General features: G+C 39.0%; 1 non-coding gene across 1 annotated transcript; it reads right to left on the bottom strand.

Annotated features, from left to right (window-relative positions):
- Positions 1 to 21641: 21641 nt before the first annotated feature.
- LOC148549285 (small nucleolar RNA R71) lies at positions 21642 to 21749 on the bottom strand. Its single transcript, XR_015898894.1, has one exon. It is a non-coding gene; the product is annotated as a small nucleolar RNA R71 (small nucleolar RNA).
- Between the last annotated feature and the right edge of the window lie 3645 nt (positions 21750 to 25394).

Below are 25394 nucleotides of genomic sequence, written 5' to 3'. Positions count from 1 at the left end.
CATAAAGAATGTTATTGAAAAGTTTCCCAGAGAAGGCCAAGTTGATAGATACCTAGTAGACAGGTCGGACGACTCGAGGAAGAGAAGAAGGGATGAAGAAGAAGGACGACCAGAACGCCCTCCTCACACCCCCGAACGACCTATACACGATTAATGGTGGATTTGCAGGAGGAGGAATATCAAAATCCTCATGAAAAAGGCACCTCCAAGAAGTATATTAAGTCAAGGAGGACAGTCAATCATCCGACTTACCCACTATCTCCTTCACTAAAGAGGATGCTCAAGGAATAGTACCAGGGAACGACGGCCCAGTGGTGATAACTACAATCCTAGCAAATGCTAACCTCCACCGAACCTTGGTAGATTAAGGCAACTCGGCGGATATTTTGTTCAAACTCGTCTTTGACAAGCTCGGGTTAGAGGAAAAGGATCTAAAGGAATACCCAGATAACCTTTTTAGACTGGGAGACACCCCAATCTGACCTCTGGGTTACATATCATTGTACACCACCTTTGGAAAAGGTGCCAGGACAAGGACACTAAGTGTTGACTACATTGTAGTCAATGTAAGTTCAGCCTACAATGCCCTAATAGGTCGGATGACTTTAAATCAAATTGAAGCTGTCGTCTCCACCCCACATCTTTGCATAAAATTTCCTATAGTTGAAGCCATTGCCACTATCAAAGGAGACCAAAAATTAGCAAGAAAATGCTATAACGAGAGCCTTAGTTTGAAAGGCAGCTCGGAACGTAAAGAAGTAAATAAAATCGAGTTAGGTGGAGTCCGAGTTCGAGAAGAACTACGACCTTAACCAGAAGGCAAAATAGAAGAGATACAAATTGGAGACCACCACGACAAGACAACGAGCATATGGGAAAACCTGGAGGAAAGCCTAAAGAAACAACTCGTTGAACTGCTAAGGAAAAACTCCGATCTCTTCGCCTGGAAAGCCTCTGCATGCCTGGTATTGATCCCGACCTAATGTGCCATAGGCTTGCTATATACCTAGGTTCCCAACCTGTTCAGTAGAAGCGAAGAAAGCTCCGACCAAAATGATCACAGGTCGTAGAGGAGCAAGTGCAGGCCCTGCTAGAAGCAAGATTTATAAGAGAAGTGAAATATCCGCTTTGGCTAGCCAATGTTGTGTTGGTGAAAAAGCAAAACAAAAAATGGAGAATGTGCGTCGATTACACCGACCTCAATAAAGCCTGCCCTAAGGACCCTTATCCACTCCTTAGCATAGACACTTTGGTCGACTCAGTATCAGGCTACAGATACTTGTCCTTTATGGACTGATGAGCGGATATTTTATACGCTTTTTGGCATCACTTTCATCACTTTTTTGGCATCACTTGTCAAAGGAGCCTCATAGCACGTGGATCTCATCAAAACTCAGCCTAAACACTCACCAAATGGGCCCCAGAAGTGGATTTTAGCACTAAATAGATTGTTTTACCCTTTTTGTGTAATCCTTAGTCATTAACCTAGTATTTAAGGAACTTTTACACCTCTCACAAAGGGAGGTCTGCCATATTTTCGTTTTCACCATTGTATTTTACTGTCAATATGAGTTTCTAAACCTCCTAGGTTGAGGGGAGGAGCCCTGCTGAGTCCTGTGAATTAATAAAGAGTAAAGTATCGTTTTTGTCCCCAACGTTTGGGGTAAGTCCCAAAGTTGTCCCTAACGTTTCAATCATCCTATTTAAGTCCCTAACGTTTCAAAATTGACTCAATGTTGTCCTGCCATTAGGGATCTGTTAACAAAATTAACGGTGAGACAAAATTGAGACGATTTTGAAGCGTTAGAGACTTAAATAGAACGAAAACGTTAGGGACAAAAACGATACATAAAAATAAATTTTAATTTAATTTTATCTTTCAATAATATTAATTTTTCACTGTACATAGTATTCAGTTATTTTTAATTACATCTAAATAAATTACAGTTAATCACATTACTTTCGTTTTAAATAAATTTATTTTCTTATAATTTTAAAGAATTTTGATACATTAGAGACAAAAGGTATAATTTTTATTTTATTGTATATATATATATATATTATTTTTTTATTTTCTTCAAGTTTATATACTAGTCATTCTACAAACATTTCATGATAATTAAAAATCTTTAAGAGTAAAATTATAAAAAAGAATAATTTATTTAAAATGAAAGTAATATGCTTAAGTGTAATTTACTTAGATGTGATTAAAAAATAACTGAATACTATGTATAGTAAAAATTTGATATTATTAAATGATAAAATTAAAATTTATTTCTATGTATCATTTTTATCCCCAACGTTTTCGTCCTATTTAAGTCCCTAACTGTTCATACCCTGGGTTGAGCTATGCGATCCAGGTTGGACGAAGATCAGAATGACCGACCTCTTGAAAGGTTGGTCTATTACCGACCTCTTGAAAGGTTGGTCCATTACCGATCTCTTGAAAGGTTGGTCCATTACCGACCTCTTTATAAAGAGCTCGGACAAACGCCTCAGAGGCCCAAGTAGGCCCAAACGAAGGGACACAGCCCAATCTAAAGGCAGCCAAAGCCTAGAAAAATAAAGGCGGTTCCCCTTAAAGATAAGATGACTTCACTCAAAGATAAGATAAGATAACTAACTTATCTCAAGGAAGATCACTCCCCACTACTATAAATACACTAGAGCACCCAGGTATAACTCATACTCTGATTCTACACAAAAACCTGCTTAAAGCCCATGCTAACTTAAGCATCGGAGTCTCTTGCAGGTACCACCACCCTCTGGTGATCAAGGATCAGCAGTACCACCAGATCCAACAAGTCGGACACGATAGCTTTGACCACCACAGCAGATCTCATCTGAGATCGACCTTCAGTTTCAGGTAACCCTCGAAATATTGGCGCCGTTGCTGGGGAACCTGGAAGTCATCCCATCATCATGGCAAACAACCTTGACAACGATCACAACTCCGGTTTGGAAGAAAGAACCCCGCTTAAAAATACAGAGGCCACATCAAAAGATGCACCTCAAAATAAGGGGGATAAACAACCCTCAAACACAGAAATCTTGGAAGCTATCCGAAAACAACAGAATCGTCTCAAACAGCTCGAACAGGAGGCTGAACATCAACAGGAGGATGAAAGCGACCTCCGAAGAGAAGCGAGACGTCGCCGAGAGCTAGAGGACAAGCTCACAAAGCTCGAAGCAGATCTCAAAACCAAAACTTCTCATTCCAACCATGAAGATAACTCCCACAAAGATCAAGACCCATTCACCAAAGAGATCATGAAAGCTAAAGTCCCAAAGGACTTCAAAGCTCCTGATATGACCCCATATGATGGCTGATAAACCCCATTTTTAGGTTTATCCTGTGCTTAATCTAGTGGATTTTATACATTATTCTCACACTTATTCATATAATTCGCATGTTTTACGTTTTCCTTCCTAATTTTGTGCTATGATTGAAAACATGCTTCTTTAGCCTTATATTTGCTAATATTAATCCTCTCTTATTACCATTAGATGCCGTGATATGTGCGTTAAGTGATTTCAGGGATTACAGGGCAGGAATGGCTCAGAGGATGGAAAGGAAGCATGCAAAAGTGGAAGGAATACAAGAAGCTGAAGGAATTGCTAAAGCTGTCCAGCCTGACCTCTTCGCACTCAAATGGTCATAACTTGAGCTACAAAAGTCCAAATGAGGCGGGTTTCAGTTGCATTGGAAAGCTAACATCCGGATCTTCGCAACGATATATAATTTGTCATAGCTTCCTTAAAGATAGGCGACGCACATGCGTGATTTGGCAAAAATCTAATCCACGCTCACACATGGATGATGCTCACGCGTGACTTTGCCGCGTGTTGGACGTATCAGAAATCGCTGGGGGAAATTTTTGGGATGTTTTTGACCCAGCTTTCGGCCTAGAAAACACAGATTAGAAGCTATAAAGTGGGAGAATCCATTCATTCATAAACACAACATTCATAATTCACAAATTTAGGTTTTAGATGTAGTTTTCTAGAGAGAGAGGCTCTCTTCTCTCTCTTAGGTTTTAGGATTTAGGATTTCTCTTAGCTTTAGGATTGTTTTCTTCTCAATTCTAGGTTCTATGTTTCTTTAATTTAGTTTCTCTTCTACTTTTAATTATTCTATTACTTTAGTTGATTACTTGATGTTGCCAAATTGGTTTATGAATTCCTATGTTTAATTTGATTTCTTTATTTAATGCAATTTGAGGTATTTCATATTTATGATTGCTTTCTTCTATTTATGATATAAATAATTTAGATTTTTTTCCCTTTTGGCTTTGGTTGAGTAATTGGTGATACTTGAGTTCTCAAACTCAACTGTTGATTGAAAATTAGAAATTGCTGATTGATTTGGATCCCTCTAAAGCTAGTCTTTCCACAGGAGTTGACTAGGACTTGAGGAATCAAATTGATTAGTCCACTTGACTTTCCTTTATTTAGTAAGGGTTAGCTAAGCGGGAGCAATAATAATTCTCATCACACCTGATAAGGATAACTAGGATGGGATTTCCAGTTCTCATACCTTACCAAGAGTTTTTCTAGTTATTAATTTACTTCCTTGTGAATTTATTTCCTTGTTCCCTATTTCAAAAACCCCAAAAAAAGATACAATTTCATAACCAATAATAAACACACCTCCCTGCGATTCCTTGAGAGACGACCCGAGGTCTAAATACTTCGGTTATCAATTTTATTAGGGGTTTGTTACTTGTGACAAACAAATTTTTGTACGAAATGATTCTTTATGGGTTTAGAACTATACTTACAACGAGAATATATATATTTGCGAATTTTTAGACCACACAAAAGTTCGTTCGTCAAAATGGCGCCGTTGCTGGGGAATTGCAAACGTGTGCCTTATTATTGGTTATTGTAAATATTTGCTTTTTCGTTTCTTTGTTAGTGTTTCTAGTTTTAGGAGTTTATTTTCATTAATTTTATTAATTTTTATTTTCTTTAGCTACTATGAATTCTCACCCCTCTAGTTTCAAGTTTAGTTCCAATGTTGTTGTAAGGAATGGAAACTATAATGAAAATAGGCATCAAGGTTGGAAGAATCAAAGATGGGAGGAGCCAGAAGGATTTGATCAACCCTCTTAGCAACAACCCCCTCCAATGCGCTATAACCAACAACCATTCTATGATGCATACCAAGACAATAGTTATGGTGGACCTCTTCGTGACAACCAACCTCCACCAAATTACTATGGTCAAGAGCCATTCCAGGGAGCGTACAAAGATGATGAATATGGTGGACCCCTTGTGATTACCAACAAGCCCCACCATATGCTTATGAACCCCCTCCTCAATATAACTCTGAACCACCATACTCACAAGCCACTTTATACTATTCACCTCCAAATGACCCTAATCCTTATCCACCACACCAACTACCATATGAACCACACCCAGAACCACCACCTCAATATTCACCATCTCCATATCCTTATCAAGAAGAACCACCTCCGTATTATGAGCCCTCTCTCCCAACAAATGAACCCTCCTATCCATCCCAACCTCCATTGGATAACAACACACTCATCTCTAACATCATTGGTCTCACTTCTACACTCCAAAATCTTATATCCCGCATGAACCAACCCTCTACCTCCAATATTCAACCCTCAATCTCTAGTGCGCTTCTTTTTTAACCACATAATGATCTTTCCATCCCATCACCATCCTCCATGGAAGAGCACCCACATCCACCAATCCAAGAGCAAGATGATCCCAATTATGCTATTGATATGGAACAAGAAAGAAGGAATCATCTTCGCGAATCCATACTTCATAAGAAGCTAGAGGAGGCCCTAAGGGTAGCGGTAGGAGAGACCCTTGAAGATGAAATAATAGTTGAAAAGAGTTGTCATAGAAAGGAAATCATCAAAGAGGAGGACGATCTTATACTAAAACCACTGGACAAGGCAGCAATTATTGAAAAGGAAGAAGTGGTTGAAGACTTAGGAGATGCTGAACCTCTATTGGAAAGTCCAGTCCTAGAGCCTCCTTCCAAGGTATTTGATGTTGATGTTGAGGAGGGTGTACAACTTCCAAGGTAGATCATGGTTGAAGACTTTGCAGAAGTTGATCAAGAGATGGAGATTAAAGAGAAAGAAGCACAACCTCCCATGCCCTGGTAAGTCATGAAAAAGAGTTTGAATTGGAAGAAAGCTACCAAGAGGAAGAGGTTGAAACTGAAGAAGCTCGCAAAGAGGTGGTAGTTGTCAAGGAAAAGCACAAGGGAATGGAGCTTGAAATCACCTTGCCAAAGCTGTTTGAGATCTCTCCCCCAAAGTCATTACCATCCAATACAATATTCAAGTGGGTAAAATTCTTTTCCTTGACCTATACTTTCCCATTTGAATATGGTTTACTTGAGATAGATGGTCAGCTTAGAGCTCTTTGTGGCTTTAAGAGTAAGAGGGAGATGGTTAGTGGTTGGCAACACAATCCTAGGTTCGTTGTGGTTAGGAGCTCAAAGTCTAAATGCAAGGGTTGGTGTAGAGCTCGAATGAATGGGTCTAGGAAGCTGTTTGGATGCCTTAGTGAGAATTCGGATTGCTTACCACCCGGATGGAATCATGATGATCCACTTGAAGACGGGTGTAGAATCAAGATTTGGGATCCGGAAATATATGCGGATCGATTTTGGGAGCTCAGAGCTTGTGAAGAACTCCATCAAAGCTTGAAGAATTTACCTGGTATTGATAGAGCTTATTGGAAGTCCAAGCATTGGTGGAAGTTTCAAGACGAGTTCAAGCACAAGCCACCATGACAAGGAGCTCACCAAATGTCCAACTTAAGGACTTTAACTAAAAGTGCTAGGTGGGAGACAACCCACCATGGTATAATCGTCTCTTTTTATTCTTAATTTTATTTTATTTTAATTTTATCAGTGTTAATTCGTAAATTCTGCATCATCATCTGCATTCTGCATATATATATATAAAAGCGCATCCCACGCGTGCGCGTGAACCACGCGCACGCGTCACATGCGACGCTAAACCTTACAGAAAGTTACGCGAGAGACGCGCGGGAGGGGTGCGTGGCGCACAGGCCACCCCACGCGTACGCGTACCTCACGCGTACGCGTCTCCTGCAAAAAGTTCAACCCACGCATAAGCATCAATGACGCGTACGCGTGGGCATGAAAAATCGGTGTAAAAGCGTGTTAAACAGAGAGTTATGCTGGTCTGTGGCTGGTATTGTGCTAGAGGCACAAAATCACCCACGCGTACACGTCCCTGACGCGTGCTCGTCATTTCACTTTCAGACCACCCACGCGTACGCGTAGGCGATGCTTACACGTCGAACGGCCAACTCAGTGTCCACGCGTACACGTGATGCACGCGTACGCGTCGCGCCCCGTTTCTAAATTCTTACTTCTTTCTTCCCTCCTTTCTACTTCTTTCTTCTTCTTCGTCTTTTTAACCTCTCATCCTTCTTCACTTCCATTCTATTTTATTTAATTTATTTGCATACTTTCATTCATTGCATTTTAATTTTGTGCATATTTTTATTTTCTTTTCTAAATTTATTATTTTTCCATTGGTGTTAAACTTTCTTCTTCAACTGTTGCATCTTTTCTTGAATTATTCTGGTGCTTCATCACTTGTTTTACTCTGACTGGGTATTATTCTTCATAAGTCAATGCTACTCCTTCATGATACTTATATCATCTTGCATTGACATGAACTTACACTATCTTGCATTACCCACACTCTCTCCCCCATTGTTGCAACTTTTGAACCACTGGTATGCCATGTGCTTCTATTATTTTCTCACTTGTATGTTGTAGCTACCATGTAATTGAGACCCTCATTATTTGGCATTAACCCACTCAGACTTTATTTATTTTCTTATGTTTATTTCTGGGTTACTTTTTCTTCTTTTTCCTCTTCTTTCAGGCTGGCCACCGAGAAAGGGAAAGAGAAACTTCTATATGGGGCAACAGACAAGTCCATCTGCATAATCTCTATAGAAAAGCATCAGTTGTAGCAGCCCGTCCACCTGCACATCTCAGCATGCACCGAGGACGGTGCAATCTTTAAGTGTGAGGAGGTCGATACCGATCTCCATGGGTTAGTTATTTCCTTCTCAACACCAATGTTTAAATTTTCTTTGTTAAATGAGTTGTTGCATTTGCATGTTTGTTTGATTTTTGTGCATATTTTACCACCACTTGATTAAAGTAATATTTTCTTTTTCAAGAAACTTTTTATAACATTTCACTAATTTGATTTAAAATTTTTGATAAACTTGTTTGAAGAAATATTATATTGGAACATGGTTTAGAGCTCGAACACACAAAACCTGTGAGATTTTTGAGCTTATTTTAATTGGTTGCATTTTATCAACCAATATTTTATTTTTGGTGTGTGTTGTTCTCTCTAAAATTGTGATCTTTGTCTTGCTTGATTCTATATTTCTATTGTTTGATGTATGCATGCACTTATATGATTGAGGCCTTTGTTTCACTGAGCTTACATACCCATATGGCCTTACCCTTTCATTATCCCTTGCAAACCAATTTTGAGCCTATTATACCCCTTTGTTCTTTACTTTAGCTCATCACTAACTCTAAGCGAAAAATAATAATGTCCTTAATTTGAATCCTTGGTTAGCTTAGTGATAAACCACTATTTTACGGTTTATCTTGTGCTCAATTGAGTGGATTTTATCAATCTTTCATACACTTATCCATACAAAATGCATGGTTTTACAATTTCCTTCTTGATTTTGTTCTATAATTGGAAACTTGCTTCCCAAGCCTTTAAATTACCAAATATTAATTCTCCCTTTATACCATTCGATGCCTTGATATGTGTGTTAAGTGATTTCAGGATTTATAGGACAGGAATGGCTTAGAGGATGGAAAGGAAGCATGCAAAAGTGGAAGGAATACAAGAAACTGAAGGAACTGCTAAAGCTGTCCAGCCTGACCTCTTGGTACTAAATCGATCATAACTTGAGCTACAAAGGTCCAAATGATGCGGTTCCAGTTGCGTTGGAAAGTTAACATCCGGGGCTTCACAAAGATATGTAATTTGCCATTACTGCCCCGAAGATAGATGATGCACACGCGTGAATCACACGGACACGTGACCTGGAAAAAATGCAATCCGCGCGAACGCGTGGACGACGCTCCCGCGTGATTTTGCAGCGACCTGTACGTACCAGAAATCGATGAGGGTGATTTCTAGGCTATTTTTGACCCAGTTTTCTCTCTCCACACTTAAACAATAGCATGTTCTCATGCTAAACTCAAGAGAATCTTTAAGAGTGAAGAGGAATGGTAGAATGTATGAAATGCAACCTATCTGTATGAATGCAGCAATATGCAAAATTCTTTTACCTACTTTGTTTAAAAGTAAGTAAATTCTCCAAGAATAAATATGCACTGGATCTCACTAATTCAAATCATAAAATAAATTATAAGTAAACTTGCAGAAGAAAATAGCTTATGAAAGCCAGGAACAAAGAATCGAGCATCGAACCCTCATCGGAAGTGTATATACTCTAATCACTCAAGTGTTTAAGGTTTGATTCTCTCAATTCTCTACTAAACTTGCTTTCTAAGGCTTGCTCTTCTTCTACCAATCAACAAAGAATTAATGCACAGATACACATATCAAGAGGTCTTTTAAGGGTTGTAATGGGGTTAGGGTCAAGGTTGGATTGTATTTGGCCAAGTGGACTAAAATCTGAATCCTTAATTAACTTAAACTTTCCACCTAACTTTAGACAATCCATGTAATCATAATACCACGTCTAACTATCCATTAACCATGTTTTCCACATATTCATGCATTCTAATTTCAAGTACAACTCATATGCATTGCTACCAACATTTACTTTGGGGCATTTTGTTCCCTTTTTGTTATTTGCTCTTTTTCTTTTCTTTTTCTCCTATATTTTTCTTTTTTTTCATAATTTTTCTTTTTTTTCATAATTTTTCTTTCTTTTGCTTTTCTCAAGGCATATGAAAGGCATATGATTAATGTATTGAATGCATGAACATATTCTCAACATTCTTTCACATTTTCAAAAAATTCTAACATACTCAATTCTCAAACCAAATATTTCCAAATCCAACTTCCACACACTTAAATCATAAGCACTCTCACTAGTCTAAGCTAACCAAGGATTCAAATTAAGGACATTATTTTTTTTCGCTTAGAGTTAGTGATGAGCTAAAGTAAAGAACAAAGGGGTATAATAGGCTCAACATTGGTTTGCAAAGGATAATGAAAGAGTAAGGCCATATGGGTATGTAAGCTTAGTGAAACAAGGCCTCAATCATATAAGTGCATGCATACAGCAAACCATGGAAATATAGAATTAAGCAAGACAAAGATCACAATTTTAAAGAGAAAAACACACACCAAAAATAAAATATTGGTTGATAAAATGCAACCAATCAAATAGGCTCAAAATCTCACTGGTTTTGTGTGTTCGAGCTCTAAAACCATGTTCCAAATTAAAATTTCTTCAAATAAGTTCAATAAAAATTTTAATTTAAATTAGTGAAATGCTATAAAAAGTTTCTTGAAAAAGAAATTCGTTACTTCAACCAAGTAGTGGTAGAATATGTACAAAATCAAACAAATATGCAATCAAACATGCAAATGCAACAATGAACAAACAAAGAAAATAAAATATTGGTGTTGAAAAGAAAATAACTAACCCATGGAGATCGGTATCGACCTCCCTACACTTAAAGATTACACCGTCCTCGGTGCATGCTAAGATGTGCAAGTGGACGGGTTGCATCAACTGATGCTTTTCTCCAAAGATTGTGCAGGTGGACTTGTTTGTCGTCCCATATAGAAGTTTTCTGTTTCCCTTCCTCGGTGGCCATCCTGAAAGAAAAGGAAAAAGAAAAAAAGTAACCCAAAAACAAAGATAGAAAACAAATAAAATATAGTTGGGTTAATGCCAAATGATGAGGGTCTCAATTACATGGTAGCTACAACATGCAAGTGAGAAAATAGTAGAAGCAAATGGCATATCAATAGTGCAAAAAGTGCAATAATAGGGGAGAGATAGTAGGTAATGCAAAATAGTATAAGTTCATGTCAATGCAAATGGAAAGCAAGTATCATAAAAGAGTAGCATTGACTTATGAAGAATAATACCCAATCAGAATAAAACAAGTCATGAAGCACCAGAATAATTCAAGAAAAGATGCAACAGTTGAAGAAGAAAATTTAACACCAATGAAAAAATAATAAATTTAGAAAAGAAAATAAAAATTTGCACAAAATTAAAATACAATGAATAAAAGCATGCAAATAAATTAAGTAAAATAGAATGAAAGTGAAGAAGGATGAGAAGTTAAATAAACGAAGAAAAAGAAAATAAGAAAGGAGGAAGAAAGAATAAGAAAAGATAGGAGAAAGAAGAAAGAATGATAATAGAAAGATAAGTAGGATTGGAGAAGAAAAGATAAGAAAAGTGGCGCTGATCTGGATAAACTGTGCGTCACATGTGATGCGGACGCGTGGAGCACACGTTCGCGTGGTTGGTGCTGTTTTCAAGTGACGCGTTCGCGTGGGTGACGCGTACACGTGATAGGGCTTGTGCTTCCAGCACAGTTCCAGCCCCACTCCATCATAACTCTGCCATACACCTCTTTACGTCGATTTTGCAGGGTCACGCATGTGCGTGGGTGATGTGCACGCGTGGAGGGCTGGTTTTTCAAGTGACGCGGACGCGTCAGGGACGCGTTCACGTGGGCATCTTTGTGCCTAAGGCACACCTCCAGCCACGCTCTCGCGTGACTCTCTGCTTCTTTTCTTCCTTGTTTCGAATGTACTAATGACGCGGACGCGTCAGCGATGCTTGCGTCGCGTGCTTTTTTTTTATGCAGTATGCAGAATGCAAAATGTAGAATGCAGATGACTATGCAGAAATTATGAATGAACACTAATAACAATAAAATAAAATAAAACTAAGAACAAAAAGGAAAGACTATACCATGGTGGGTTGTCTCCCACCTAGCACTTTTAGTTAAAGTCCTTAAGTTGGACATTTGGTGAGCTCCTTTTCATGGTGGCTTGTGCTTGAACTCGTCTTGAAACTTCCACTAATGCTTGGACCTCCAATAAGCTCTATCAATACCAAGTGAATTCCTCAAGCTTTGATGGAGTTCTTCACAAGCTTTGAGCTCCCAAATTTGATCCTCATGTATGCCTGGATCCCAAATCTTGTTTCTGCACCCGTCTTCAAGTAGAACATGATGATTCCATCCGGGTGGTAAGCAATCCGAATTCTCACTAAGGCATCCAAACAGCTTCCTAGACCCATTCATTCGAGCTCTACACCAACCCTTGCATTTAGACTTTGAGCTCCCAACCACAACGAACCTAGGATTGTGTTGCCAACTACTAACCATCTCCCTCTTACTCTTAAAGCCACAAAGAGCTCTAAGCTGACCATCTGTCTCAAGTAAACCATATTTAAGTGGGAAAGTAAAGGTCAAGGATAAGAATTTTACCCACTTTGAATTCTTCCACCTCCTTGTAAGCTTCTTCAATTTCAACCTCTTCCTCTTGGTAGCTTTCTTCCAATTTAATCTCCTCTTCACTGCTTTCCAAGGGCATGGGAGGTTGTGCTTCTTCTTCTTTAATCTCTATGTCAAGTCCAATGGGAGAGGGTTCTATGGTAGATAAGGATTCATCAATGATTGAGTCCATCTCTTGTTCATCCCCTCAAAGTCTTCAACCATGATATGCCTTGGAGGTTGTACACCCTCTTCAACATCAATTTCAAACGTCTTTGAAGGAGGCTCTATAACTTGACTTTCCCATGGAGGTTCCGCATCTCTGAAGTCTGTAACTGCTTTTTCCTCTTCAATAATTGCTGCTTTGTCCAGTTGTTTTAATATAAAATCGTACTCATCCTTGATGATTTCCTTTCCATGACAACTCCTTTCAACTATTCCTTCATCTTCACGGGTCTCTCCTACCTCCACATGTTGGGCCTTCTCTTGCTCTAAGACAAAATCAGACTCCTATTTTATGTCTTCCTTCACTAATTCTTCAACCACTCCTTCGAATTCAAGGGTTTCTACTACCTTCACCTGTAGGGCCTCCTCTAGCTTCTTATGAAGTATGAATTCGCGAAGACGATCCCTTTTCTCTTGTTCCTTGTCAATAGCATAGCTGGGATCATCTTGCTCTTGGATTGATAGATGTGGATGCTCTTCCATGGAGGGTGGTGATGGGATGGGGAGATCATTATGTGGTTGAGAAGGAAGTACACTAGAGTTTGAGGGTTGAATATTGGAGGTAGAGGGTTGGTTCATGTGGGATATAAGATTTTGGAGTATAGAGGTGAGACCAATCATGTTAGAGATGAGTGTGTTGTTATCCAATGGAGGTTGGGTTAGATAGGAGGGTTCATTTTTTGGGAGAGAGGGCTCATAATACGGAGGTAGTTCTTCTTGATAAGGATATGGAGATGGTGAATATTGAGGTAGTGATTCTGGGTGTGGCTCATGTGGTGGTTGGTATGGTGGATAAGGATTAGGGTCATATGGAGGTGAATGGTGGAAAGGGGCTTGTGAGTATGGTGGTTCAGAGTTATGTTGAGGAGGGGGTTCATAAGCATATGGTGGGGCTTGTTGGTAACTACAAGGGGTCCACCATAACTATTGTATTGGCATGTACCTCGGAATGGTTCTTGACCATAGTAATTAGGTGGAGGTGGTTTGTCACGAGGGGGTCCACCATAACTATTGTCTTGGCATGCATTGTGGAATGGTCGTTGTCCATGGTACCTTGGAAGGGGTTGTTGCCGAAAGGGTTGATCAGATCCTCGTGGCTCCTTCCATCTTTGATTGTTTCGACCTTGATGCATGTTCCTGTTATAGCTTCCATTCCTTTCAACAACATTAGAACCAAACTCAAAGCGATGGGGGTAAGAACTCATAGTAACTAATAAAAATTAAAAATAAAAATAAAAATAAATAAACAAGCAAAATAAAATATTTACAGTAACCAATAATAAGGCACACGTTTGCAATTCCCCGGCAACGCCGCCATAAAATTTAATAAAAGTAATCGCGTTGTAAGTATAGTTTCTAAACCAACAGAGAATCCTTTCGTACAAAAGTTTGGTTGTCACAAGTAACAAAACCCAATAAAATTTATAATCGAAGTATTTAAACCTTGGGTCGTCTTCTCAAGGAATTGCAGGGAGGTATGATTTATTATTGGTTATGAAAAAGGGTATATTTTTGGGTTTTTGAAATAGGGAACAAGGAGAATAAATTAGCAATAAAGTAAATTAATTACTAGAAAAACTCTTGACAAGGTATGAGAACTGAAAATCCCATCCTAGTTATCCTTATCAGGTGTGATGAGAATTGTTATTGCTCCCACTTAGTTAACCCTTACTAAATAAAGGAAAGTCAAGTGGACTAATTAACTTGATTCCTCAAGTCCTAGTCAACTCCTATGGAAAGACTAGCTTTAGAGGGATCCAAGTCAATCAGCAGTTTCCAACTCTTAATCAACCGCTGAGTTTGACAACTCAAGTGTTACCAATTACTTAACCAAAGCCAAAAGGAGAGAAATCTAAATTAAATTGAAAGCATCATAAATAGAATAAAACAATCATAAATCTGAAATACCTCAAATTATATTGAATCAAATTAAACATAAGAATTCATAAGCCAAATTGGCAACATCAAGTAATCAACTAAAGTAATAGAATAAAATTAGAAGTGAAAATAAATTAAAGGAATGTTGAACCTGGATTGAAGTAATAACCATAAAATAAGAGAAATCTTAATTCTAAATCCTAAGAGAGAGGAGAGAACCTCTCTCTCTAGAAAACTACATCTAAAACCTAAAATTGTGAATAATGAATATTGTATCTATGAATGAATGGATTCCCCACTTTATAGCCTCTAATCTGTGTTTTCTGGGCCGAAAATTAGGTCAAAAACAGCCCAGAAATCGCCCCCAGCGATTTCTGGTACGTACAGGTCGCTGCAAAGTCACGCGGGAGCGTCGTCTACGCGTTCGCACGGATTGCATTTTGCAGCGACCTGTACATACTAGAAACCGCTGGGGGCAATTTCTGGGCTGTTTTTGACCCAGTTTTTGGCCCAGAAAACACATATTAGAGGCTATAAAGTGGGGAAATCCATTCATTCATAAACACAACATTCATAATTCACAAATTTAGGTTTTAGATGTAGTTTTCTAGAGAGAGAGGCTCTCTCCTCTCTCTTAGGTTTTAGGATTTAGGATTTCTCTTAGCTTTATGATTGTTTTCTTCTCAATTCCAGGTTCTATGTTTCTTTAATTTAGTTTCTCTTCTACTTTTAATTATTCTATTACTTTAGTTGATTACTTGATGTTGCCAAATTGGTTTATAAATTCTATGTTTAATTTGATTTCTTTATTTAATGCAATTTAAGGTATTTCAGATTTATGATTGCTTTCTTCTATTTATGATATAAATAATTTAGATTTTTCCCTTTTTGGCTTTGGTTGAGTAATTGGTGACACTTGAGTTGTCAAACTCAGCTGTTGATTGAAAATTGGAAATTGCTGATTGATTTGGATCCCTCTAAAGCTAGTCTTTCCACAGAAGTTGACTAGGACTTGAAGAATCAAATTGATTAGTCCACTTGACTTTCCTTTATTTAGTAAGGGTTAACTAAGCAGGAGCAATAACAATTCTCATCACACCTGATAAGGATAACTAGGATGAGATTTCCAGTTCTCATACCTTGCCAAGAGTTTTTCTAGTTATTAATTTACTTCCTTGCCAATTTATTTCCTTGTTCCCTATTTTAAAAATCCCAAAAAAGGATACAATTTCATAACCAATAATAAACACACCTCCCTGCGATTCCTTGAGAGACGACCCGAGGTCTAAATACTTCGGTTATCAATTTTATTAGGGGTTTGTTACTTGTGACAACCAATTTTTTGTACGAAAGGATTCTTTGTGGGTTTAGAACTATACTTACAACGAGAATATATTTGTGAATTTCTAGACCACATAAAAGTTCGTTCGTCAATGGCACATCGGATCCGAGCCATCATCTCAACAATTTCAGAAGCAGAATGTATCTCACTGACGCCTCTGACGCCTCGGACGCCACTCGATGCAAAGCCTTCCTGACTACCCTAACAAAGACAGCAATAAAGTGGTTCAACAGTTTGCCAACTAGATCCATCACAAGTTTTGATGACTTAGCCAAAAAATTTCTTGCCAGATTCTCCATCCAGAAGGACAAAGCCAAACACGCCCCGAGCCTATTAGGGATCAAGCAAGGAGATCAGGAAAGTCTTCACAACTACATGGAAAGATTCAACAAAGCGTGTCTGGACATACAAAGTCTGCCAACAGAAGCCACCATCATGGGTCTCATCAATGGCCTGCGAGAAGGACCTTTTAGCCACTCCATATCAAAAAAGCATCCAACATCTCTGAACGAGGTACAAGAACGGGCAGAAAAATATATTAACATGGAAGAGAATTCTCGATTAGGAGAAACCTCAAAACCTGGATCCACCTACCCCTCTCGGGACAAGGATAAAGAGTCCAAGAAAAAAGAAGATCAACCCAGTGAGAAGCCTAGAAAATACCACAATTACACCCTTTTTCGGGTATCTCTTGTAGATGTTTACCGAGAAATTTGCAATACTGAGAAGATCCCACCACCCCGCCCAATCAAAAGCAAAAGAAGAGGGGGAAGTCAGACAGAGTACTGCAAATACCACCGAATTTACAGACATCCTACTAACGAGTGCTTCGACCTGAAGAATGTCATAGAGAAATTGGCAAGAGAAGGACGACTAGATCGGTACTTAGCCAACAAAGCGGATGAACCGAGAAAAAGAAGAAGTGACGAAGAGGTCGGACGGGTTAAACGACCACCCAATACCCCTGAAAGAAATGTTCTTATGATAAATGGAGGATTCGCAGGAGGAGGGATCTCTATATCATCTCGCAAAAGACACCTTAAAGAGGTATATCATGTCGGGGAAGGAGAGAGGTCATCCGACCTCCCCACTATTACTTTTACTCAAGAAGATGCAACAGGCGTCATCCCGGGACATGATGATCCCATCGTCATCACTATCATATTGGCTAACGCTAATCTCCACAGAACATTGGTAGACCAAGGAAGCTCTGCGGATATCTTGTTTAAATCCGCCTTCGATAAACTCGATTTGCAAGATAAAGAGCTCAGAGCATATCCGAATAGCTTGTTCGGACTGGGAGACACTTCAATCCAACCACTTAGATATATCTCACTACACACAACCTTTGGAAAGGGAACCCAGTCAAGGACACTCAACATAGACTACATTGTAGTCGACGTGAGCTCAGCTTACAACGCCCTAATAGATCGGACAACACTGAACCAGATCGCCGCAGTGGTCTCGACTCCACATCTATGCATAAAGTTCCCAACTCCGGAAGGGATCGCCACGATAAAAGGAGACCAAAAAATTGCGCGACGCTGTTACAATGAAAGTCTGAACCTTAAAGGCAACCCCAGAGGGGAGGAAATCAACATTATCGAACTCGGAGGAGTTCGAGTTCGCGAAGAACTTCGTCTACAACCTGAAGGCGAGACTGAAGAAGTCCAAATCGGCGATGCCCGGGATAAGACAACAAAAGTCGGGGCAACCTTAAAGGGAGACTTAAAGGAGCCTGATGAGCGGATAATTTATACGCTTTTGGCATTGTTTTTAGTATGTTTTTAGTAGAATCTAGTTACTTTTAGGGATGTTTTTATTAGTTTTTATGTTAAATTCACATTTCTGGACTTTACTATGAGTTTGTGTGTTTTTCTGTGATTTCAGGTATTTTCTGGCTGAAATTGAGGGACTTGAGCAAAAATCAGATTCAGAGGTTGAAGAAGGACTGCTGATGCTGTTGGATTCTGACCTCCCTGCACTCAAAATGGATTTTCTGGAGCTACAGAACTCCAAATGGCGCGCTTCCAATTGCATTGGAAAGTAGATATCCAGGGCTTTCCAGAAATATATAATAGTCCATACTTTGCCCAAGTTTAGATGACGCAAACTGGCGTTCAACGCCAGCTCTCTGCCCAATTCTGGCGTCCAGCGCCAGAAACAAGTTGCAAAGTGGAGTTCAACGCCCAAAATGGCACAAAAGCTGGCGTTCAACTCCAAGAATAACCTCTCCACGTGTAGACTTCAAGCTCAGCCCAAGCACACACCAAGTGGGCCCCGGAAGTGGATTTATGCATCAATTACTTACTTCTGTAAACCCTAGTAGCTAGTTTATTATAAATAGGACTTTTTACTATTATCTTTGAACATCTTTGGACGCCTGGTTCTTAGATCATGGAGGCTGGCCATTCGGCCATGCCTGGATCTTTCACTTATGTATTTTTAACGGTAGAGTTTCTACACTCCATAGATTAAGGTGTAGAGCTCTGCTGTTCCTCAAAGATTTATGCAAAGTACTACTGTTTTCTATTCAATTCAACTTATTCTGCTTCTAAGATATTCATTCGCACTTCAACCTGAATGTGATGAACGTGACAATCATCATCATTCCCTACGAACGCGTGCCTGACAACCACTTCCATTCTACCTTAGATTGAATGAGTATCTCTTGGATCTCCTAATCAGAATCTTCGTGGTATAAGCTAGATTGATGGCGGCATTCATGAGAGTCCGGAAAGTCTAAACCTTGTCTGTGGTATTCCGAGTAGGACTCTGGGATTGAATGACTGTGACGAGCTTCAAACTCGCAAGTGCTGGGCGTAGTGACAGACGCAAAAGGAGGGTGAATCCTATTCCAGCATGATCGAGAACCTCAGATGATTAGCCGTGCTGTGACAGAGCATTTGGACCATTTTCACAAGAGGATGGGATGCAGCCATTGACAAGGGTGATGCCTCCAGACGATTAGCCATGCAGTGACAGCGCATCGGACCATTTTCTAGAGAGGATCAAAAGTAGCCATTGACAACGGTGATGCCCTTACATAAAGCCAGCCATAGAAAGGAGTAAGACTGATTGGATGAAGACAGCAAGAAAGCAGAGGTTCAGAGGGACGAGAGCATCTCTATGCGCTTATCTGAAATTCTCACCAATGATTTACATAAGTATTTCTATCCTTAGTTTATTATTTATTTTCGAAAACTCCATAACTATTTTATACCCGCCTGACTGAGATTTACAAGGTGACCATAGCTTGCTTCATACCAACAATCTCCGTGGGATCGACCCTTACTCACGTAAGGTTTATTACTTGGACGACCCATTGCACTTGCTGGTTAGTTGTATCGAAGTTGTGACAAATTATGAATTGAGATTAGAGCACCAAGTTTTTGGCGCCGTTGCCGGGGATTGTTCGAGTTTGGACAACTGACGGTTCATCTTGTTGCTCAGATTAGGTAACTTTCTTTTCGTTTTATTTTCAAAAAGTTTTCAAAAAAAAATTTTCAAAAAAAAAAAAATCTTTCAAAAATTTCTCCGTTGTTTTCGAAAAAATTTTTAAAATAAAAATGTTTTCAAAAATATATTTTTCTTCAGAATTTTTAAGAATGTATTCTAGTGTTTCATGAAGCATGCTAAAGCCTGGCTGGCTGTAAAGCCATGTCTAAATTCTTTTGGACTGAGGTTTTGGCTTAAAATTGAATGAATTACACTCATATTTTTACTAAAGCTTGGCTGGCTATTAAGCCATGCCTGACCCTTTGATTGGAGCTTTAGACTAAAGAGCATAAGATTCTTGGAATTCATATTAAAAATTTTGGAATCCTTATTTTTCTTTTTCAAAATGATTTTCGAAAAAAATTAAAAGAAAATACAAAAAAAAATCATAAAATCATAAAAATCAAAAAAATATTTCATGTTTCTTGTTTGAGTCATGTGTCATGTTATAAGTTTGGTGTCAATTGCATATTCATCTTGCATTTTTCGAAAATACATGCATTCATAGTGTTCTTCATGATCTTCAAGTTGTTCTTAGTAAGTCTTCTTGTTTGATCTTGATGTTTTCTTGTTTTACATGTGCATTTTTGCATCCATAGAGTCTAAACATGAAAGATTTCTAAGTTTGGTGTCTTACATGTTTTCTTTGCATATAAAGTTCTTGGTGTTCATCTTGACATTCATAGCATTCTTGCATGCATTCATTGTTTTAATCTAAAAATTTCATGCATTGCATCATCTTCATGTTCTTTTCTCTCCTCATTAAAAATTCAAAAAAATCAAAAAAATATCTTTCCCTTTTTTCTCTCTCAAAATTTCGAAAATTTAGATTGACTTTTTCAAAAAATTTTAAAAATCTAGTTGCTTTTATGAGTCAAATCAAATTTTCAATTTAAAAATCTTATCTTTTTCAAAAATTTTTTTCTTAATTTTATCTCATAATTTTCGAAAATAACATCATCAATTAATGTTTTGATTCAAAAATTTCAAGTTTGTTACTTGCTTGTTAAGAAAGATTCAAATTTGAGTTCTAGAATCATATCTTGTGATTTCTTGTGAATCAAGTCATTAATTGTGATTTTAAAAATCAAATCTTTTTCAAAACTAATTTTAATCATATCTTTTCAAAAATATCTTCTTATCTTATCTTTTTTCAAAAATTTGATTTCAAAATATCTTTTCTAACTTCCTAACTTCTTATCTTTTCAAAATTTGTTTCAACTAACTAACTAACTTTTTGTTTGTTTCTTATCTTTTTCAAAACTACCTAACTAACTCTCTCTCTCTAATTTTCGAAAATATCTTCCCTCTTTTTCAAAATTTCTTTTTAATTAACTAATTATTTTAATTTTTTATTTTAATTTTCAAAAATTACTAACCTTTTTCAAAAACTATTTTCGAAAATCACTAACTCTTTTTCAAAAAAATTATTTTCGAAAATCCTCTTTCTCTCTCATCTCCTTCTATTCATTTATTCATCTACTAACACTTCTCTTCATCTCACATCTCTCCTATCCTTACCCTTGTGTCTGGATTCTTCATTCTTCTTCACCCCTATTCCTTTTCTTCTTCTACTAACAATAAGGAACCTCTTTACTGTGACATAGAGGATTCCTCTTCTTTTCATGTTCTCTTCTCTTTCATATGAGCAGGAGCAAGGGTAAGAATATTCTTGTTGAAGCAGATCCAGAACCTGAAAGGACTCTGAAGAGGAAACTAAGAGAAGCTAAATTACAACAATCCAGAGAGAACCTCTCAGAAATTTTCGAACAGGAAGAGGAGATGGCAGCCGAAAATAATAATAATGCAAGGAGAATGCTTGGTGACTTTACTGCACCTAATTCCAATTTACATGGAAGAAGCATCTCCATTCCTGCCATTGGAGCAAACAATTTTGAGCTGAAACCTCAGCTAGTTTCTCTGATGCAGCAAAACTGCAAGTTTCATGGACTTCCATCTGAAGATCCCTTTCAGTTCTTAACTGAATTCTTGCAGATATGTGATACTGTTAAGACTAATGGAGTAGATCCTGAAGTCTACAGACTCATGCTTTTTCCTTTTGCTGTAAGAGACAGAGCTAGAGTATGGTTGGATTCTCAACCTAAGGATAGCCTGAACTCTTGGGATAAGCTGGTCAAGGCTTTCTTAGCCAAGTTCTTTCCTCCTCAAAAGCTGAGTAAGCTTAGAGTGGATGTTCAGACCTTCAGACAGAAAGAAGGTGAATCCCTCTATGAAGCTTGGGAGAGATACAAAGGACTGACCAAAAAGTGTCCTTCTGACATGCTTTCAAAATGGACCATCCTGGATATATTCTATGATGGTCTGTCTGAATTAGCTAAGATGTCATTGGATACTTCTGCAGGTAGATCCATTCACCTAAAGAAAATGCCTGTAGAAGCTCAAGAACTCATTGACATGGTTGCTAATAACCAGTTCATGTACACTTCTGAGAGGAATCCTGTGAGTAATGGGATGCCTCAGAAGAAGGGAGTTCTTGAAATTGATATCTGAATGCTATATTGGCTCAGAATAAAATATTAACTCAGCAAGTCAATATGATTTCTCAGAGTCTGAATGGAATGCAAGCTGCATCTAACAGTACTCAAGAGGCATCTTCAGAAGAAGAAGCATATGATCCTGAGAACCCTGCAATAGCAGAGGTAAATTATATGGGTGAACCTTATGGAAACACCTATAACTCATCATGGAGAAATCATCCAAATTTCTCATGAAAGGATCAAAAGCCTCAACAAGGCTTTAATAATGGTGGAAGAAACAGGTTTAACAATAGTAAACCTTTTCCATCATCCACTCAGCAACAGACAGAGAACTCCGAACAAAATACTTCTAATTTAGCAAACTTAGTCTCTGATCTATCCAAGGCCACTGTAAGTTTCATGAATGAAACAAGGTCTTCCATTAGAAATTTGGAAGCACAAGTGGGCCAACTGAGTAAAAGGATCACTGAAATCCCTCCTAGTACTCTCCCAAGCAATACAGAAGAAAATCCAAAAGGAGAGTGCAAGACCATTGAAATGTCCATCATGGCCGAATCCAAAGAGGAAGGGGAGGACGTAAATCCCAGTGAGGAAGACCTCCTGGGACGTCCAGTGATCAATAAGGAGCTTTCCTTTGAGGAACTAAAGGAATCTGAGACTCATCTAGAGACCATAGAGATTCCATTAAACCTCTTTATGCCCTTCATAAGCTCTGATGAGTATTCCTCTTCTGAAGAGAATGAGGATGTTACTGAGGAGCAAGTTACCAAGTACCTTGGTGCAATCATGAAGCTGAATACCAAATTATTTGGTATTGAGACTTGGGAAGATGAACCTCCCTTGTTCACCAATGAACTAAGTGATCTGGATCAACTGACATTGCCTCAGAAGAAACAGGATCCTGGAAAGTTCGTAATACCTTGTACCATAGGCAACATGATCTTTGAAAAGGCTCTGTGTGACCTTGGTTCAGGGATAAACCTCATGCCCCTCTCTGTAATAGAGAAACTGGGAATCTATGGGGTGCAAGCCACTAAAATCTCATTAGAGATGGCAGACAATTCAAGAAAACAGGCTTATGGACAAGTAGAGGATGTGTTAGTAAAGGGTGAAGGCCTTTACATCCCTGCTGATTTCATAGTCCTAGATACTGGGAAGGATGAGGATGAATCCATCATCCTAGGAAGACCTTTCCTAGCCACAGCAAGAGCTGTGATTAATGTGGACAGAGGAGAATTGATCCTTCAAATAAATGAGGACAACCTTGTGTTTACAACTCAAGGATCTCTCTCTGCATCCATGGAGAGGAAGCATAAAAAGCTTCTCTCAAAGCAGAGTCAAACAAAGCCCCCACAGTCAAACTCTAAGTTTGGTGTTGGGAGGCCACAACCAAACTCTAAGATTGGTGTCAAACCCCCATATCCAAACTCTAAGTTTGGTGTTGGGAGGTCTCAACAAAGCTCTGCACATCTGTGAGGCTCCATGAGAGCCCACTGTCAAGCTATTGACATTAAAGAAGCGCTTGTTGGGAGGCAACCCAAATGTTTATTTATCTAATTTTCATTATTTTTCATGTTTTATTAGGTTCATGATCATGTGGAGTCACAAAATAAATATAAAAATTGAAAACGGAATCAAAAACAGCAGAAGAAAAATCACACCCTAGAGGAAGACCTTACTAGCGTTTAAACGCCAGTAAGAAGCATGTTTTGGGCGTTCAACACCAGAACAGAGCATGGTTCTGGCGCTGAACGCCAGAAATGGGCAGCATCTGGGCGTTTGAACGCCAGAATTGCACCCTGGAGAAGACTTGGCGCTGAACGCCCAGAACAAGCATGGTTCTGGCGTTCAACGCCAGAAATGGGCCACAAATGGGCGTTCAACACCCAGAACAAGCACCAATCTGGCGCTGAACGCCCAGAGTTGTGTGCAAGGGCATTTTGCATGCCCAATTTGGTGCAAGGTTGTAAATCCTTGAGCACCTCAGGATCTGTGGACCCCACAGGATCCCCACCTACCTCCACTTACTTCTTCTCACCCCTCTTTCACACAATCCTATAAACACTCTTCCCCAAAACTCTTCACCAATCACCTCAATCTCTCTTCCCTATCACCACTTCACCACTCACATCCATCCACTCTTCCCCATAAACCTACCTCATAAACTCCACCTACCTTCAAAATTCAAAATCAATTTCCCACCCAACCCCACCCTAAATGGCCGAACCTAACACCCTCTTCCCCACTATATAAACCCTCCATTCTTCTTCATTTTCACACAACACATCCCTCTCTCCTCTTCTTGGCCGAAACACAACCATTCCCCCCTCACCTCCATATTTTCTTCTTCTTCATATATTCTTTCTTCTCTTGCTCGAGGGCGAGCAAAATTCTAAGTTTGGTGTGGTAAAAGCATAAGCTTTTTGTTTTTCCATTACCATTGATGGCACCCAAGACCGGAGAATCCTCTAGAAAAGGGAAAGGGAAGACAAAAGCTTCCACCTCCAAGTCATGGGAGATGGAAAGGTTCATCTCCAAAGCCCATCAAGACCACTTCTATGATGTTGTGGCCAAGAAGAAGGTGATCCCCGAGGTCCCTTTCAAGCTCAAAAGAAATGAGTATCCGGAGATCCGACATGAAATCCAAAGAAGAGGTTGGGAAGTCCTAACAAACCCCATCCAACAAGTCGGCATCCTAATGGTTCAAGAGTTCTATGCCAATGCATGGATCACTAGGAACCATGATCAAAGTAAGAACCCGAATCCAAAAAATTATGTTACAATGGTTCGGGGGAAATACTTAGATTTTAGTCCAGAAAATGTGAGGTTGGCGTTTAACTTGCCTATGATGCAAGGAGATCCACGCCCCTACACTAGAAGGGTCAACTTTAATCAAAGGTTGGACCAAGTCCTCATGGACATATGTGTGGAAGGAGCTCAATGGAAGATTGACTCCAAAGGCAAGCTGGTTCAATTAAGAAGACTGGACCTCAAGCCTGTAGCTAGAGGATGGTTGGAGTTCTCCAACGCTCCATCATCCCCACTAGCAACCGATCTGAAGTTACTGTGGATCAGGCCATCATGATCCATAGCATCATGATTGGAGAGGAAGTAGAAGTTCATGAAGTCATCTCCCTTTAACTCTACAAAATAGCCGAAAAGCCCTCTTCTGGGGCAAGGCTAGCTTTTTCTCATCTTATTTGCCATCTATGTTACTCAGCTGGAGCTTCCATAGAAGGAGACATTCCCATTGAGGAAGAAAAGCCCATCACTAAGAGAAGGATGGAGCAAGCAAGAGAACCCATTCATGGATCTCAAGAGACGCATGAAGCTCATCACCATGAGATCCCAGAGATGCCTCAAATGCATTTTCCTCCACAAAACTATTGGGAGCAAATCAACACCTCCCTAGGAGAATTAAGTTCCAACATGG

Source organism: Arachis ipaensis, chromosome B8, assembly GCF_059453495.1.
Source record: "Arachis ipaensis isolate K30076 ecotype BB chromosome B8, ASM5945349v1, whole genome shotgun sequence".
NCBI lineage: Eukaryota > Viridiplantae > Streptophyta > Magnoliopsida > Fabales > Fabaceae > Arachis > Arachis ipaensis.
The sequence above is the reverse complement of the archived record's forward strand: the minus strand, read 5'-3'. Positions and strand labels throughout refer to the sequence as shown.